Source organism: Aptenodytes patagonicus, chromosome 14 (assembly GCF_965638725.1).
Source record: "Aptenodytes patagonicus chromosome 14, bAptPat1.pri.cur, whole genome shotgun sequence".
NCBI lineage: Eukaryota > Metazoa > Chordata > Aves > Sphenisciformes > Spheniscidae > Aptenodytes > Aptenodytes patagonicus.
The window spans coordinates 14,464,036-14,484,215 of NC_134962.1; the positions used below are offsets into that span (position 1 = coordinate 14,464,036).

Consider the following 20,180-nt stretch of genomic DNA (forward strand, 5'->3'; position numbering starts at 1 on the left):
CAGATTTCTTCCCTACATCCCCGGACTGTGAAAGATTGAAGGTAAAATAAAAAAGACTACGTACCACAGCAAGGCATGAAGGACAATTCAGTGTCCAGCACATTAAACCAGGAGCAACTCTGAGCTCATCAAGGCCTGGCTAAGCACTGTGGTCAGCAGAAGCACAATGACATTTAGGAAAGCCAACACAGGAAAAATTACTCCTGCCGTGCAGCCATCATTTACTTACAGGTAATTGCCCGTCCAGCTGGTTATTGTAAGGACACGTGGATCTCCCACAGTGCTGTGCTACCTATGACACGCACGATAACGTGTTTTCTTTGGCTGCTGTATTTTGATAGACACAGCATTACTGTTTTCATATAGAAGGAGCAGTATTCTCTGGGAAGGGTTTCTCTTGCCAGGGCTGCTGGCAAGCCCACTGTAGGTTCACCTGTATTTCTGGGAATTTTAGTTTATCTTGCAGACCAGGAATACAGATGCTTTTTGCAAGGCCCACATTCATGACAGAAAAACGAACCGCATCCATCATCAGCAAGCCTGAGCAGTTAGTTGCAACCTAGGCTTTCCCACACAGCGCTTTTGAATTCTCGTCTCTAACATATACTTAACCCTTGTCCTCACTGAAGGCAGTAAGCTCTCGCATCATTTGATACTGCAACAAAAACTCAGGGAGATTAGTCTCAGGGTGAGCAACCATACTTCTCATCCTTTTGAAAAGATGGAGGGTGAAATGGGAATTGACTGACAGGGCTTCCAGGTCCCTGCTGCCTAGGGGTAACAGCAGCGGTGCCGTCTCAGGACTGTTTCCTGACCCACACAGAACATGGCAGTTCCACCCCACTCCAAAAGTAGCAAATGCATCATCACAGCTGCTAGCACGATTTTACCCCTCTGGCCATCTGAACTGAGAAGAAACATCATAGGCATAGAAATATAAGCTATAGTCTAGTTCCTTCCCTAAGTGAGGATTCTATTTTACAATAACTGAAATCTTCCTTTACCTGGAAAAAAAAAAAAATTTTAAATTAATTAATGGCTAGTGAGTTCCTCCAGAGATCTACACTAAATCCATTATTAACCTAGCATACTGTAAAAATTTTTATACTCCACAGTGCTAAAGAAAGTAACCATCAGGCAAACGACTCTGTAAATCCCACAAATCTTTCACAACTCAATGTGTTTAATAACAGTACCTCACTTCAATGAATAATACACAATGATGACTATGCTAATATAATAATTAGTTTTTTGCTTCCCATCTATCTGCCACTACATAAACGTAGAAGTCAGATCTATGCATTTTTTTGACAATTACCATTTCTTTTCCTCTATTTAGAAACAAATGTAATTACTTCAACTAGAGAAGACAGAATTACTTCTGCAGCAGAGTCAAAACATGCATCAACACTCATTTTCTGTAATTATTTCACAAGCAGCTCTGTCTGGCATCTTTCTCGAATGAAAGGAGTTTTCAAAAGGCCTTTGGCTACTTAATGAGCAGCACACTTTTACAGGCACAATTGAAGAAAAAAATAAAGGAAAAGAAGAGATTCTCACCATTCATTTAACCTTCTTTTTTAGTGTCTGCCTTTAAACACAAAATAACTTGAGAGAACAAGATGAACCTCCTCATACCCTCATTTTTCTACTGTACTTGACAGACAGCGAGAGTTGCCAACAGTCTCCTCCAGGACAGAGAAGTGTCATGGTTAAGATATAAATAAATACTGTCTATAGCCATGTTTCGCTTCCTAGTAAGGTATTACTGTAGCATCTTGAAAAGAGTGTTGTGATTAACCTTAAATTTTTTAAATTATCATTTATTAGGGTTTTTGTCTAGACAGAAAAACCACACACAGCTCCCGTATCCCAGGTGAATTGACACATCACAGAGTGCTCACACTTAAATTGGTTGTAGAGTTAAACATAACTAGTAAAAACAGGTGTGGCATGGAGCCAATATTAAGAAGAGATGAGAGTACATCACTGCATTAGTTAAAAGTCAGTGGTATGAGTGGGGGCAGTTAGCATCAGAGGCCAGAAGAAAAGCTTCCCCAGATGCTTTTGCTTGGATTAGCTAAGAGCTTTGCCTCTTCTGCACAGTGGAAGCTGAGGATCGGAGGAACAGAAAAGACAGGCAAGAGGAGACAGGCTGCTCTTGACAGCCAGATTTCTCTCTTCTCTCATCAGTCTTAAACCAAAATGAAATGTGACACGAGTATGACAAAAGGCTATTCCCTTTCCACAAGCTTCCTAAAGAAAAGAGGCACAGAAAGTCCTATGTATTATTATAGCCTCCACACTCCCACACAAATTCATCACCCTTCTGACACCCAAAGCCTGACAACTCCTGCCATAAGCTTTTATGAATTAAAAAAGAGCTATCCTAAATTAAAATAAGGTGCACAGTTATTAAGTTATTTTTATACTCTTCTGCATTTCTAAGACAAACTTTGAGTCTCTTCACTTCCCAAACAGGTGCTTTTAAGGCACACATGAGGAAACAGTACACTCCAGTTCCTTACTCCATTCTCTTTACTGATGACAGTGGTTAGTACCACAGAACAATATATTAAAAAAAAGGATTAAGGAGTCAGAATATGCCCAACCTGAAGACAGACAAGTAACAAGAAAGTGCCTTAGCAGTGCAAAACTCTAATAAGTAAAAAGCAAAGAAGTAGCTTCAGGTTGAAGTAGTTTTAAACTCAGTTCATAGCGAGATTAGCGTCGATTTGTCAGGGGAAAAAAAATTAAACTTCTCAAGATAAATCTGTAGAATCACGGACGATTTGTAAAATGGTGTCAAACAGTTTGCCATAAATTTAAGGGATATTCAGTGCAGTGAACAATCGTAAGATCTCCAATCCAGATACCTAAGCAGAACAGAAATTTGGATGTTTCAAGAACCAAAGATGAATTTTAATGACTTAAGAGAAAATTGAGAAGGGAAATTGCCTTTCAAATCTTCTTCCACAGCAGTTAATGCTTCAAACTGCCACCTACTATACAAGATGAAACTTCATTTTGTCTCATCTTGGGATGGCTGAACCAGTAACTAAGAATCCAGATGAGAACCTGCACTGCATTTAAAGTGTAATAGTTACTGCTTGGCCCAGGAGTCAGATTCAAATCCACATTTGCCACTAATTTTATTTATTTATTTTTAGAACCTAAGCCAAGTTACTTAATTTCATTGAAACTACTTTCCCTACCGTGTGCAGGGATAGGAAGGAAGCTGCTTTTCTAATTAGGCTTTAGAGTCTTTTTTTAGTTTTTAGAGTGAATAAAGGCCACAGCCTGCTGACCCTGCAAATTAGTTACATCCAAAAAGCAAAAAAAAGGACTCTGATTTCAATAAAGCACAATGCAAAAGGCTAAAGACTCACTGAACGGGCTACAGGCCAAAAAGAAATCAACCAATAAATAAAAGCAAAATGTCAATAAAAGCACCACTGCCAGATCCTGGGACCAAAGGATTGGGACAGTTATTTGAGTGAATGCCCTTATCTTTCCTTTTACAGAGACACTCCTCTGTCCCCTCCTGCCTGCCGAGCTGCTGCTCACGTCACCGAGCCGTTCTGGAAGGAACCTCCTTAGTCACAGCAAGTCTGAGACGGGCTGCTGAGCCCTGACCAGCCCCGGCCCCCGCTCACCTCTTCTAGTCCTGGGCCCAGCATCCAACTCGGTATCATCTGTTCTCCAACCAAGGGCCCACATCACGATCTCTCATCTGCCAGCATGACCCAGCAATTGCTGATTAATACAGGCAAGACTTGCTGCATCTGCCTCACCAGGGTGTTTCAATGACAAACTAGTCCCCTAAGGAAGATTTACCAAACTGAAATGCGATATATCACTGAGTTTCTACCGTCAAAAGCAGTGACAAGTGTGTCCCAGAGTGCAGAGTGTTAGTTATATCAAATGTTGAAACCAACATGTTCTTACCCTCTCCGTTTCCAAATGTGCCATAATATTTACTGCTACAATATCTCTCCCCATCAACCCTTTAACTATCTCCTATGGAGTCTAATTAAAATGAAGTATTGTAACATACAATCAACACTTGCACGCTTTTGATAGATACTTGCAGATGTTATTATAAAGAAAATAACTCCTCAGTACTGATTAACAGAAAGCTTAACAGAAAGTTTCTGTATTTTCCCAGTTATGCGTTAAGCTTAACACTTCAACAATAGGAAAGTTTCATTGCTTCTCCTCCATTTTAATTACTTTACTAACACTTCATGCTTGAACACCACTGCTTACAATTAGGCAATAATTAGGAGATTCCTCCGCTTTCATCTGCTACTTCAGCCACACTGAAAACGGTAACAATCTTCAGACACCTTTTTCAGTTTTAGGCAATGGTCTCAATGTATAATTAATAAATACTTATGCAGTGTATAAATAAACATAACAGTGATTATCTGAGGAAGCAGGGGGAAGAAACATCACTGAAGTGAATTGCAATATCTGGGGGTTGGACCCTCTCCTCCTTTCACAAAGTAGTTGTGTGTCTGCTTGTTTGTGTATGCACGTGCAGAATGGAAAAGGGCAAAGCACATTCACCGAGTTACCAAATTTTAATGCAGTGATATAAGAATGATATACCACATTTTATGCCTCTTTATTTATTAGCATTGTATCAGGATGTATGAGCTCCAGATAAAGATCAAGTTCCCACACCATAAACACACAAGATGGCAGATTCTACCAAGCACTTATGTATGTCTGCACACACACACAGAGTAGGCATCAGTTTCTCTATACAATACACTGCAGAAACAAAATGTCCCCAACTTATGTTATTATAAAGAACACATTATATGGTATCAAACAATGAGATCTTCCCCAAAGCTGCTTCTAAGCAAGTGACATTGCTTAGATATTTAATTGCCATGCATTTTACTCAGAGGTTATTTCCCCCTCCCCACAAACACAAAACTTTTTAAGTTTAGGTCTTCAGGCAATTTGCCCCCCAGTTATGAAACTGTACCAAGGAATGTTATAATGGTTGAAGTATTATTTGAAAATGCCTTGTGTACCATGCCATGCAAGTTCCTAAGAAGATTAATTATAACCCAAAGGTCTTACAGACAACACAATCTGCAAGATGAAAAAAACTATTCCATGATGCCTCCTCCTCCTAGGACAACACCTAGAATCTGAAGGCAGCAGGACTCGCTGCCCACCTAACACACCAGTCAAAGCAAACAGGCATTCAAGAGCTGAAAGCTGGCACAGCACTTAAAGGAAACAGAGATCTGAGATTGTGCTTTGAGGGAGGAGAAGCCAAGCTCTTATTCCACGAGGATGAAGCATCAGCTCAGCTCTGAAATTCAAATACTTCATTTTCACTAGAAGAGAGAGAGATAATAAAATTTAAAGAAAATAAAGGAAACAGAAGTGAGATATGATAATGTAAAAGTTGAACAGCACTCAGCCCAGCACTGCTGTATCCACAGTGAACTCAACAGCATTCCAGACCTCCACTGTTCCTCCCCTCTAAATTGAACACTGCATATTATTAATACCATAATAGCTTTGTATTAAAAAAAAAAAAAAAAAAAAAATCCCCAAAACCACCCCACACAAAAAAACTGGTACAATGCAATGTGAAGGCTGCCAAGAAGCTGTGCTGTTCTGAAACTTCATGTCAAACCTCCCCTCATAAATGTCTCTCTAGTATGGTACATCTTGACACCCATATGTTGCCTCAGCAATGTAGGACATGTAAAGCTTTGCAGATCACACTGACTGGCACAGTTCCTGAGGCTCCCACGCTTCTCTTCAAGCAGACAACATACTACAGAGAACAAGGCTCCCTAGATAGTCTAGGACAGTATTTTAGTGTAAGCAAAGCTAAAATTATTGCAAGCTATATAATTTGGCGGGTACCTTTGTAAGAAACTCAGAAAGCTCAAAGGAGTTGTTTGAGCTAATTGTGACCGGTAGAGGCCACAGTGCTACATATTTCCAGCGGCAGTGAAGACATCCCTGTGGGGATCTCTGGAACAGGCACCAGATCTTCTGCCATATCCCCTCCAGTACAGCAAAAAGAGTAAGTATAGGTAGTGAGGGAATCTGCTTTCTCAGCAGCCGTTTGAGGCTGGAGAACAGCACTTCCAGCCAGGTTCTCAGCCAAGCACAAAGCTCTGGCTCCACATCCCACCACCTGTTGACTCTCTTGGGGCTGGACATGAGGGCAAACAGGTAGCAGAACCAATAAAGTTGTTTTAGCAACCGACTCCCTACCTTACTGTCCTTATTCACAGAGCTAGACATGCACCCAGCACACAACTAAAATGAACTCCCATTTTCCTCTGCCAGGTCATCACAGGGAAAGCTGTCAGTTTTGCCACTATGGAAAGGTTTTCCATCTTGAGGTGGAGTGATGTAGCAGAGAGGAGGAACGCAGACGGCAGCCTGGAAGCAGGAGGTCAATGCCTGCAGTTTTGCATGGAGAATGAACAAGCAATTTGTGACTGTCACATACCCATGAAAGGATAAGAAAAAGGAAGGTTTAAAAACAAAAACCAGACCAAATTTAGCGAGGGTTTACTATGTATGGAGTGGGGAAAGAGATAGTTGGTTTCTGACTCAGGATTTTTGAGCTCTTTGGACCAACAGTACTGTAACACTCATAAATATCACAAAAGCAAAGCAGAAAGGATTTTTAAGGATAGATCTGTCAACACAATTTGGGAATCGCTCAGCTTTGCTGCCCAGAATATGACCACGTTATTGTTATTTCTGTGCTCTGAATACACAAGGCAACCTGCAGTGGTGTGAAGGGTGCCCAGAGCACCTCACACTGTCCTCATGCTCTCAGGAGGGAACAGATGGAGTGCTGCAGGCTACAATTTGCTATTTCAGCCTCACTCCTTCAAGGAAGACAAATTTAAAGAAAATGCTGAAGGTGATATACCAGCAGTACCCTGGTCCTTAACCCAGGGGACAACCTAAGGTAGGATTTGTTTCATAAAATCTTAAAGGTATTTGAGTTTAAAAGCATTCCTGTCTGTCAACACATTCAAGTACGTGATCAGAGGCAATGCCATTTCATGATTCCTGTGCAAATCTCATGCACAGTGTGGCAGGTTTTGTCCTCCTGTGGTGAATACAGGAGATTTCTGCATGATGTTTATGAAATCTGTAACTCAGGCAGCAATTTAATCTCATCCTGCTTTTTTCCTCTAACCTCTTGAGGATAACCTGTTTTTAGAGTTATTTACCTGCAATGGGAAATACGTGGTCAGCAGACAAACACATACGTCTAGGTAGGCATGTCTGGGTTAAGAGAGTAACTGTTAAGATTTGCTGACAACTGAAAAGGTCTAAGCAATCCAATTGAAAGTGGTCAAACGGATAAAACTGATTGTGCCAAGTGGGATGGTTAGCAGAGGACAGGTGCTACAGCGAGAGAGAAATACACCACCAAGTGAGGAAAAGCTGTTTCGCAGGGACGGAAGGCTATAGATTTTCGTCATGTAGGAGGAAACTTGGACCCTGATTTCAGAACTCGGAGACAGCAGCAGAAAACATCATTTGAAGGGAAGAGTTGGGTTAGCTGAAACAGCCTCACATGCAAAACCTGTTTAAGAAGGAGGCAGAGACTGGGGAGCCAAAAAACGTGTATGGATGTCTAAATCTTTGTGTTCTTTATAGCAGCAATCAGATGTGATTTAATTTATAAAACCCTGTCATATGCATTTTGAATGATGGGCCGTTCCCAACACAAAAGCTATAAACCTAGAGTTCCCCAGCTGAGCACTCTGAGAAATCATACACTTCAAATGCCAGACTGTGGAGGGCAGGGGGGCAATTAGCATCAGGTCCTGGGGCAGTTGGGCCACAATCCTACTTCTGTGCGGTAGTAACACAGAACACCTGCTCCATGGCTGCTAGACCCTGCTTCCCCGGATCAGGGGAAGAGCAGGCCTGTTTCTTTGGCTTGAAAAACTAATACACAACTCTAGATCTCAGATGCAACTGCAGAAACCTCTGGTGCCTCCTCCCCAAAGGGTTGTATAGCATCATATTGCTCCGACATTATTCTTCCTAATACTCATACAAGAAAAAATTATAATATTTCTGTAAGATGAACAGCATAGCGCCTCATAATCCCTTCTATTTCACTAATTTAAACTGTGATTTCAGAAGTACTTCTGTAGAGACTAACACTGCCAGATCTGAAATTAGGTAATCAAGGGGACACCACAGCAATCACAAAGAAACGCTGAATTATTTGCAAGGTCCTTTTTCATACTATGAATGAGGGAAGTGAATTTGAAAAAAAGCAAAACTCACTACCCATTCTTTAAAATATTGCTGTTTCTGAAGCCTAAGCACTCTGGAGGATATTTAAATGAAGACCTGTCCCATTCCCACCAGCCTCACCCAGTGCTGACCTCATGGCAAAGGACTTTTGAGCAGAAAATTCAGTCTTTTGCACATATGCAAATGCCCAGCATGGCCATGCAGATAACAGGTTAAGTAGCCTTCAGTTATTTTTGCTAGACAAACAGTACTTTTCACAAAACATATGCAGATTTTAGTATTAATTCATTATACTGTCACCTGTATCATCTAAATTTGAGATTCAGGTATATTCGGAGGAGTTTCTACAACTCCTCCTACTTCCCGTTAACTCCCAGCATTTTGGAAAAGCATGGCATCTTGCTGCTGGTGTTAACATTCTAGAATCAGCTTCTAAATGGAACAAATGCTAGAATACAGCTGTGGATGATGAACCTTTAGACACCTAGCATGAAAAATAGAAGATAAGCTTGTGCCCCCTCATAAAAATAAAAGAGGATCTACTGTGCCAGGCGCCCTATAGATTCTTCATGGCAGACACTCTACCCTAACAAGCTGCATAAGTAAGACAAAGGGTGAACGTTTCAGAGCTGTGTGTTCCAAACGAGAGGAGGTGGTCAAAGACCTGATTGGTACTGGAAAATTATGGTTTAAGAACTAGCATACGAGCAGAAGTTCCTTCATTTTTCATTACTGTTGTTACAAGACATGCACAAAGTTAAGGTGATGAAGTGCAAGTATTTTAGCGCAAATTGCTCTAACCAGAAAAAAAAATCTCTTCCTGAACAAAGAAACTCAACAGCACTGAAGCAATTCAGAACAGAAAACATACACCCCAGCAAACAGTATGTTGTTTGAAAAGAATTTTTAGAGCATTTTGCAATAGAGTAAAAATATCCCACCACTCCTTCCTTTTTAGGTTCTTACATTGTGGTTTTAACAATGTTACCCTTGCTTGACACATCTGCATCACAGGCAATGGTCTGCCTTCCCCTCCACCTATAAAGAGCGCTTACTTTTAAAACATCTCAGTGTTTTACTGCCAAGGGACACCCCTGTGACAGAGAAAAGGCAGGAATAACGAGCTGATAATGATTACGCCTTCAGCACACAGGTACATTTCTACAGCCTGAAGAGTACTTTAACAAAATAATATTACTTTTAGCGCAGGCCACCATGATCAGGTTTGGAGATTATTTCTTGGTACAAGCAAGAGCATCTTTTACATTGAGACATACGCAGAGACAAATAAGGATAGACAAACTATCACTCATACTAATGAACCAGGTCTGATCACCCAGGAGCACTGACACCAACCTGTGAGCCTCGGTCCAACTGCGCTGCCAGCAGCGTGAGAGGCTCGGAAGACTCAATATAAATTCCGGATCGGTTGCAGCATAATGTTATATGAAGCACCTGTATGCACAGAGTGCGGTTCCAACTCTTTTACACTGAGATATTTGCTTCTGTGTGAAAATAAGTAAATATTTGCTCTGCTGTGCCAGCTGGATCAGGCGAAAGCTATAAATTGCCTAAGCCTTTCACAGACAGTAGGAGAAGGCTGGCAGAAGGTGCGTATCTAGAGTTCGCATGCACAACACTGACTGGAAGCAACTATTGAAAACAGCTTCAGAACATAAATGGGAACACCAGCAGTAGACTCATTTTTACTCCATAGATTTTCTGTCAGGCATTGCAAAGTTCATCTTTCATCTCTGTGGTTCCCAATTTCTTTAGAAGAGTAGGACAGAGACCAGAATCAAGAAAGTTGAGTTTTCACAAAGGAAAGGGAAGTCTTATAACTGAAACTAGTAGGATTGCATTGTTGAGTGATTGAGAAGAAAAAGACCATAATATATGTGTTAAGGGATGGGAATCCGTGTTTACAAGAAACTTAACACTTATCACCCAAAAACCCTTCCCATCGCCACAAAGGAAATTACAGGATGCAACATAGTGATTTCTATACATTGTAGAATGTAACATGCAACACTTTACACCAGTATTTTAATCTATTGCATGTATTGGACAACAACTTGAAGACATTTGGGCTCTCTTATAGCAGCAAGGGTACCCGCCTTGTCTGAATTGGCATACCACAGTTTTAATTCTGCATGAAAGAAAAAAAAAACATCACAGTTGTAGACTTGCTTTCAGGCACAGTTTCTTTAGTGACAATGAGATTCTTTCTGCCCAGGAAAAAGAATCATGTGGCTCTTTTTGCAGAGGAACGTATTATGACTGTAAAAATAAACATTATAGCAAAGTGACCTACAGAACAGCAGGTGGAAAGATTTATGCCTATACTAAGTTAACAAATAATCCGAGGAGAATAAAACCAACGGGGAAGAACTGGTTTTATACATACACATACAGTAGTTCATATAGAAGATTGCCTCTGGTGCAGTATTCCTTCTCTTAAATTTGGCATCCCACTCCTCTGCCTCACTCCTTCCTCTGTTAAAAAGGACAACTTAATGCCAACAGTTTATCTTCCTATTAAAAACATTACTAAAATAAATTTATCACTTGAAGGCTTTATCTTCAAAGTGGCAGACTTCCTTGATATATAATCTAATCTTTCAAGCTCATCAAAGATCTTAATCAAACTTCATTAATTGACAAATCAGCTTCTGGAGGTTTAGATCTATTTGCAAGACACACTTCTCTCCTGCTTCTTTTTCATTCTCTAGTAAACGCTAGAAAACCTTCCAAAGTGCCACAGGGAGGAAACTGTGACGTTAAGGCTTTCAGATTTTGTTATCTTCTGAGTGGTGGTTTTGCTTTAGAACCCCTTCCAATGGTCTCTGCACCAAGATTTTAGTTTAATAATTTGAAGGATTATTGGCAGCTACAACGAGGATTTGTGGATCTTGAGTGAAATACATTGTAATAACAACTGTCAGTCTGATTTTGATGCTCAGGCCTGTATGCCTCTCCAGCAATATTTGAGTACTTTGATATGGTCACAGCTATGGTCTACTTGAATACTATTTCTAAAGTCATAAAATATTCCACTGCTTCATATTTTTAAAAAGCCCAGCTTTATGTGACCCACATAATGGGTCACAGAAATGTCCATAGACAGAATAGGTGGTTAAAAAAATAAAATTCCATTTTCAAGCTCAACCTGTATGAAAATGCAACGTACTTGTGCAGACAGACACACACACCATTACAAAAAAGGTTTTGGACTCTCATACTCCATCTGCTGGTTCTGCAACAGTATTTAAGACATAACATGCTTTTTATTTTTTCAAGCTGCGCAACACCCCTGCTTATCTGGATAAGGTGGCAAGTGTTAAACAAGCAGTCATGTTCATCTCGATATTTCAGAGTCCACTGGGGAAAAACAAAAGGGTAAAATATTTATGACAAAATGTAAAACAACTAAACATGTAAGGAACAAAACTGTTCCTAAACGTCTTACAAATATCTCAGGGTAAAAAGCATTAACATGAGGTTAAAAACGTAGTGCTCTCTTCCATTTGGACCCTCCCTAGCTTTTGTATTACATGTTAGAGCTTCCAAGAAAGCCAATTAACATGCATTTTATTCTTTGAAATGGTTAAAATTGGGCACTTCCAGTGTATAAACTCTAAACCGCCTCTTATTATTTGAGTGCTTTTTAATGCAGACTTGTGTACATTAAAAATGTGTTTAAAAATGAAAGGCATTTATGTTTCAGCTGTCTTTGGAAAGGCAAAAAGAGAAACATAAGCAGGAAGCATTGAGCAGTGTTTGTCCCAGGACAAAGATAGGATCATGACTATGCAAATCCATAGAGCTTAATAAATGCTTTGCAAGACTGGGTCTGTCATTTCACTCCCAGGATGAGTTATGGTATATATTACACAGAGAAGGAAAACAGACACCTCCCTTCGGTCACTCCTCAGTGGAAGTTCAATGCTTAACACATGCACTGCAAGAATACACACAGAGCATTATCCTTTCCAGTTTCCTCCCACTAACTGGGCTTTTCACACTCGTATAAAGCGACATCTGGAAACGATCATCTCATCGCACCCTCAAAAAACTAAAAGAAACAGTAATAATATGGTAATAAGGGATGAAATTTTATGAAAGATGCCACTTAACTGAAGACTAAAAGACACCATGCAATTTAAATAAATTGCTTTTAGCCGGGGACTGAGTGACAATCAAGAAAAAATGCCTGGCCCATTTTTGCAAATTGTGGGCCAGATTTTCAACGGGTGTAAAATGCTGACTTTGGTAAAGCAGTGCCAGTTTTGCACAAGCTAAGGATATAATCCTGTGAAGTCACATTTTCAGGACCACATCGGAGACACCCTTAAATTGAGGATGCTGGAATGAAGCTGCATGAGCAAAGAGGAAAGAAGCTATTACCACATCAAATATCTGCTTATTTTGCTTCCCTCCCTCCACAGTTTCTTTAAGTGAGCTGAAAAAGAGGAATCACACAATTATCTGAATGCATACCAGAAAAGCCAAACAACGTTGTGCTGTACACAAAAAGATGAGAACTCGGTTCCCTGATTAACCCGGGGTGGCTTGGTAACGCAGAAGTTGACATAATTTTGGTTTAGATTCTCTGCGCACCACTTGTGTCCAGGCTCCAGTCTAGAAGATCCGAAACCATTAACGTGGACCTGACTCTCCTGTCAGTGACCTTCTTGTACACAGCCTTCATGTGTGCCCTATGTATTTCAAGTAGAAATACAGCCTGGAAAAACTGCAACAAGAGAAAAATCAAACTGGTTTGTATTCACTTAAAATTTCATTCAAAACCACTTTCACTTAGAAAAGTACTGCACACACCCCAGATGTTGAGCTGCCCCAAATCTACAGTGCCACTAAGTCAACCAGTGCTCAGGGATTTCTTTTGAGTTCAACAAAACAGAATGTTTTTTTTTTGTTTTGTTTTCTCTTCTCTCTCTCCATTTTTGTGTCTTCCGATTAGGAATACTCAGGCTATTTGGGATGAAACCTGGAAAGAACTCAGGAGTCAAGAAATATAGAAGAGAACAGTGTCCTAAATTCAGCTGGCATGAAAATAAGTGCTAGGCAGGTTCATTTCTCTTGTAAGAAGTCATGAGGTCCCATCATTCACGAGAACTGTTCTTCATGGCATGAAAGCCTAATGCCTTTATGAAAGTTGTCATCTTACTGACCAGCCTGCCCACTCAGAAAATAATGCTATATTCATACCACATTATAGAAAGCCATTAAATTAAACAGCAAGACCACCAATCAGATACAGCATGATGTGGAAATGAATAACTAGACTTCATCGTAATAAATAAAAATAAAAAACATTTCTGAATAACAAACTGCCTTTGCAGATAAAAAAAATAAATCCCTAGAATTTAAATCCATCACGAGCAAAATCTCTCTGGAAAAAAATCCAGACCAAAGCACTATTATGACTGCCTTTATATTCATAACTGTATTTATGCAGCCTAAGATAAGGGCAATCAATCCACATGCCTCAGGACAAAAAGCTGATCTTCTGCAGGGACCAGGATAAAGAAAATTCCTCACCATACGTACCATGGTTAAAGGCAAGAGGGGACATGTTTTGCTAAACTCGGGAATTTTCAGGCATTGGTCACTGCTAGAAACAAATATCAGATTTATGGCATACTGATATGCTCCAGCAGTAAATCCTAGCCTCTCCTCTGCACATTACTGCTTTCCAACACACTGAACTTAGTGCCTGAACTTTGGATGGACCGTGGCCTCACACCAAACCAAGTACCTTGTCAGCGCCAACAATATGGCTTTTCAGGAGTCCTGTATTCAGTCAGTCACCCAAAGTGCACCAAAAGACTCCGCCTCCCCTTTCACCATTTAATTACCTCCCTTTCTCCTCCCCAAATGCCTTCTGTTCCATATAGGTCATCACTGGTGTTATATCAACATAGCTCCTTCTTTTTTCAATTCTTTTCCAGTAACTAATTCATAGATCTGTTCTATGAATAGAACTACCCTCTGTTCTTTGAAAGGTATCTTTCCAGTTTGACCATGTTTCTACACCCAATACATCCATAACTTGATACTGATAGTTCCTCAAAGAGACATCTTTTGCCTGGAACACCCCTATACATGCAATCAACTGCACCTCTGCAACTTGAAGAGAAACCAGAAATACACTTTGCTTCCTACAGAGCTCTGTCGTTTCAGTTGAAGCATTGCCTATATTGTCCAAGAGGTCTGAAGGTACACATTGTGGGCTAAACAGAAGTTGAGACCTGACAAAGAGAGACAAGAAAAGTGTACCGCTCTGACATGCTCACAGCCACAAAATGCATATCATCGAGAAATACTTCACCTTTTCTTTCAGCTGTTATTTAAAGGGGGTAGATGCTGTCTTTCTACTCCCTCAAAAATTAAGTGAGGAGGGGGAAAGAATAAAGCAGAAATCAAGACACATTTATTATCTATTTAATCAATTTGGCAGGGAAAATCATCATCTTGTATGCAAAGGGACTTAAGCTGTTAGGATGTGATACAGATGAAGGTCCTATCTTTCAACAATGCTACCAGGCTGTTTCCAAGCGCAAATTGGGGATCGAGGATCACAAAGGAGGAGTATCATATTTTTGTAACTCTACTCTTATCTCTCTAGCTGACATGCCAAAGGCTATTGAGCTGGAATGAAAACAGAGTTTCAATCATCAAGCTAAGCGGATAAAGTCACTAAAATGGATACCAGTCCACAAGCTTTGCGGGACCCATGTACCAAGACTCAGACACAAGATCATGCCATTCTCAACAGCCCACCTGCAGCGCTCCACGGCTCTTGGGAATAGGTGCTATCAAGAGAAGAACAAGCGCATTTCACTGTGCTACACAAGCCTTTGTTTCAGGGAATTTAGCAAGAGAGCAAAACCAAAGACAAGCGGAACATGCACTGCAGAGGCTTGTCTTATCATAGCTGAGAAAAGAAAGTCCCTCACAGCATTTACCAATACACAAAACAAGAAACCCAGGTAAGGTTTTCCTTCACTGCTAATATTCTACTGGAAGTGTTTTTCTAAAGTAGGCAATCCTGCTAAACAAGCATCTATTTTCCCAGTGGTCTACATTTAAAGTTATAGAAGATAGTGGAGCCAAGAGTTAAAATTTAACTAATATTCATAGGGAAATGAATGTATGTTTCAGGACAAGGCTTAGAGTAACTCCAAGTTAAATGAGTCTGTGAAACAGTGATTCTAATAATACCTACACATCAGTTGTACAGAATTCTCTTTCAAATCACTTGATATGCCACTTGTGTAGTGCTTTGACTCATACATCAGACTTTTTTCAGGTTGGGGTTTTTTTGGGGGAAGCTTGAAAAAAATGAAGGCAGCAGTATAGCAACCCTGAATCTTATTTTTCAACATTAACATGTGAAAGTTTCCTATTTAATGGGAGCTACCACCGTAAAATTAAATCAGAAAGAAGTATTTTTGAACCCATTGTTCTAACAATTCATACTAAGCACACAACAAAGTAACCTTCTAGTTGTTCAATTTGTGCATTTCATAACAGTACACAACTACCTCCTTTTTCTAACATTTGTAACAGAGCAACAAACAAAAACATTTATATAAAATATGAAAATGTAGTCTTAAAACCACAAAAAAAAGGCAAAAGCTGCTTACTACTTCTAAACTTCGCAAGATTTCATGGCAACAAAGTACCTTTTAATAATAACTAAAGGAAAAGGTTTTCCAACTACTTTGCAATACTGTATCAAACTCTCAATGTACAGATTATTTGCATTTATACCAGCTACTTTATCCTGACTATTTTTAAAAGGAGTCTCGAATTCAGCCACATTGTTCAAGACTAACTTTTATTTCCCTAGGCCAAGAACAAAAATTGAGTATTGATCTTGACAACTGTTCCTTTCTCCAGGAGCCAGATCACTGCTGAATAACCCAGTCTCTAGCAGCTTATCTTAAGAGAGAGGCTGCATGTGACCTGTGGAGTTTTTCATATGAGGACAAGCCTGCTATTATCATAAGCTTGTTCTATGAAGAATCACTGCCACACCTTTTTTATTTGGGGGTGGTGGGGTGGGGGTGGATTACAGGGTTTCTCAGGACTTTTTCTCCCCTCCTATTCCTTACCAAGCAACTCTCCTGTCAGACTGGAAAGCTTCCTGCTCCCAAGCCTCAAGGTCACAAAACCCTCCTCATCTTATGAGTCACCTGTTGTCATCATCCAAAAAGGCAGAGAAGCTAATGTTCAAGATAGTTTTTTCAGATAGTATTTTAACCAGGTCTAAATATTATTTTTAAAGAAAGTCTTATCTCTCTCCCTTTATTAATATTCATTTAAATGTTACTCTTTGGCCTTGCTTTTCATGCAAGTTCATCCCACTAGAAGGTAAATACTTTTCAGATGAGATTTCAGACACACACAATGATGACCTCTCCTGTTCTCCCTTTCTGTGGCAACTGGAGAAAGAAAAAAAGCAGGGGAATAGTAAATAAGCACAGAGAAGAAAACAAGCCCCAACCTTCCCAAATCACAGCTTTCCAAAACACACTCTTGAATGAAGCCCGTGAAACAAGGATTTTAAAGAGCTCTGTTTAACTATTGAGGATGGCTAAAAAAACCACACTCAGAAGACCAATGCTGAACTACTAGGCACTACCGGGAACTGTGTTCAAACATACTATTCTGATCCTGTTATCTCCCCCAACCTATTATTTTGGGGGTAAAAACTAATATTTTATATCTTCCTTTCCTTTAACCACCTCTCAAGCCTGTGCCTGGTCTTAACCTTAAGCAGTCTTTCTCTTTTCCGCATTCCCAGCTGAGCAACTCTTCCCTCTGACTGACAGTTTACTGTTTTATGCCTCAAGGTCATTTAATCTTCTCCTGCTCCAAGTCACAACCTATCACACAGTCTATGAAAAAAAAAAAATCAAACACAAAACCCACAACAACAACAACAACAACAACAACAAAATCATTCCTTTACAAAGGCAGGGTTTGCCATATTTTCTGGCAGTTGGCTTTTCCTGGAAGGAGGCAAGCTGGGACTTAATTTTCAGTATCATTCTTAAAGATCAAATATAAATGAAGTCTTGTAATGCTGTCCTGTAGAAAACCAAAAACATCACCAGTGGGATAATGGATGCCTGGGCACATACTGTTTATAGAAATTTAGATAAGATATTATCCAGTTTAATAAAACTTCTTTGTGCTCATTTAGAGCAAGACCTTCCATAATTAGTTTTTATGGGGTTTATAAATATAACGAAAAACTTTTTAAAGTCCATGTAAACAACTTCCATTCACTCTGATCAAAAATCTGAAAATCATGAATGATCTTGATAAGAGTTGCATCATGGTGTAATGACTTTCTAAGCTCATGCTGAGCCATTCTGGTCATGCTTTTGCTCAGTCTGTCAGTCAAGAAGCTCACAGCAGACAACTGTACCTTTGTATATGAGCTGCCGTCACTTGATTTGAAGTGGAAGAAAAGCATGGTCCTTCTTAAATCCTGTTCTAATTCAGAGATGAAAATAAAAAATAAGAATCTCATTGCAAGGTGTGCCTCAATTGAAAGCTATGCCAGTAGTTACTCAGACTCCCCAGCACACAAGTATACAATGTCTATGTGAAAAGACACTAAGGTGATTATTTAGTAAAAGGGACATCGACTTCCCACTGTTGGAAGGTGGCAGACACCTTCTGTTTATGCTTACGCTGATTTCTTGCAATTTAAATAAGTAAATACTTCTCCAGTATAGGTGATATTCTCTACTATTACTTCTGCAGTCAATTTTGTTATCTCTGTTAGTGCGCCTCATAAACACAGTACCAACACTAAACAGTCCAGTAAAACAGGACTACTCCAGTCATCTACTGATTGCATACAAGCCTGTAGGAGTTTGGTACTTCCCTCTTGCTAAGAAAAAATAAAGACAAAGAAAAGAACCAAAAAATTCACTTCAAAAAAGCAGCATCACTCATCCCTCAACTATTTAAAAAAACCTCTCAGTTTTCCTTGATGCCATTTGTTAGGTACTCTAAGAAAAATCAAGGAAGTAGTGCTGTTTTCTTGGTTCAGCATGTTCTTGAAAATCTTTACCGTGGAAGTTTTGTGTAATTATCCTCAAAATAGGGTATTTTGAAGGAGTTCCATAACATATGGAAACTGGAAGAATGAGTTGCATTTTCTTGTCTATCATTTCAGTTGGCGTTTTGTGGAAGTTCTCCATCTTTAGATACCAGGTAAGTCTCTCCCTTCCTTCGAGACCACGCTTAGATCAAGATCATTACAATTTCTCCCACCCAATGCCCTAAACAAAACATAAATGCCATCACCATCAATCTCAACAAGCTCTGTATGACAACTAACATTAACAGAATGAACTTCTCCAGTTAGATTTTCATTAGTAAATTAGGACGGAAAATAGTGAGTGGCACCGCTTGGCCAACTTGAACAAATTATCTATGTCATCCTTCACGATGTCAGTCGATACCTATGCTGAGTAAGGAAACTCAGCAATTTGGGATCCAGAACAAGACATCATCAAGCACAAAGCCAACATCCTTTTTTTTTTTTTACCCCTGGATTAAACTAAAGCAAGCATTCTTTACAGGTAATACAGAAAAGTTTGCAAGTTTGGCTGCTGCAGAGCGTGTGCCTGCAAAGTCACAATGCATGAACTACAGACCAAATCTCAGCATGTCGTGTTTCCATATACAAATGCATTGGATTTGCATATGTCAGTCCCAGGCCAGGCCTGCAGTTACTTCTGCTGAAGGTTAGAGAATCTGACCACACTAGTGAGGGAGGAGACCGACAAAAGATGAGTAGCAGAGCATGTGCCAATTGCCCAACTAGGCCAGGACATCATCCATGTCACTTCATGCTTTCCACCTAGCTGCAGAAAAGCCTCCTGTCTTCTACCAATGGACAGGTGCTGAATATAGCAAACACCTACATGCCAGATCCTCATGCTCCGATTTTTTTTTTCCCAACCAATTCTTCTCAAACAGACACTAAATGTTCACTGCTTTACAACCTGTACAAAAAAGGAAAGGCAGTAAGGATGTGCCCCCCCTGCCCCACAACACACTCAACCTGCCAGGCTTCCTCTCTTGGTAGAGGAAGAGGATGCTGCTGGGGATGTTCATGCTGTGACAGTGGGTAAGGAATGCTAACATTGCACTGCTTAATCCCATCCCAGGATGGGATTTGGCTGTTCTTGACGCATTCTTTACACTTCAGGCTTGCTATTTAGTCATAAAGAGCACCTGGAACCAGAATGCTTTTGCATAAGCTCTCCACTACTTAAATCCACTTGCTGTAAACCACTAATTTGTGGGGAGGGAAGGAAGGTTGTAGAAAAAGGAGAGCAGCCTTTTAGTCTCTGTCCTTTGTTCACACCACAGAAAAGACCTTGCAAAAATTACAAAAATGTGAATCTTGAGAAGACAGCTGTGTGGTGGAAAAAAACTGCTAGGTAGAAAACTGCTTTGTTCATCCCCTTGCAAGGCACAGAGCTTGACTCCCCTTAATGGCTAATGATTAATGTATGAAAACAGGATGACTAGCCAATATATCTGAAACACGAGGAACATGATCCTTTAGTTTTTCCTGGAAAGGCCAATATGGCTTAGAAAGAAGATAGACTTTTCCTGTCCCTGCATCAAAATTGATCTGTTCCAATATGAAAGACAAAGGGAAGATGCTGCATAGTGTTCGAACAGGTTTCGTTATCAGGAGCGAGAAGAATAAGTTCCATCAAATGGAATACAAAAATGTATCTTAAAAACTAAATGCTTACTGCTTCACTACACTGCACCCATAAACTGATAGCACTGTCAATTTGTTAATAACCAATGCTGAACCATTACCCAAG

At 39.9% G+C, this 20,180-nt stretch overlaps 1 protein-coding gene across 5 annotated transcripts in view; it reads right to left on the reverse strand.

Annotated features, from left to right (window-relative positions):
- PTPRT (protein tyrosine phosphatase receptor type T) overlaps window positions 1–20,180 on the reverse strand; it is a 475,551-nt gene that overhangs the window by 217,580 nt on the left and 237,791 nt on the right. The window lies entirely within an intron of this gene.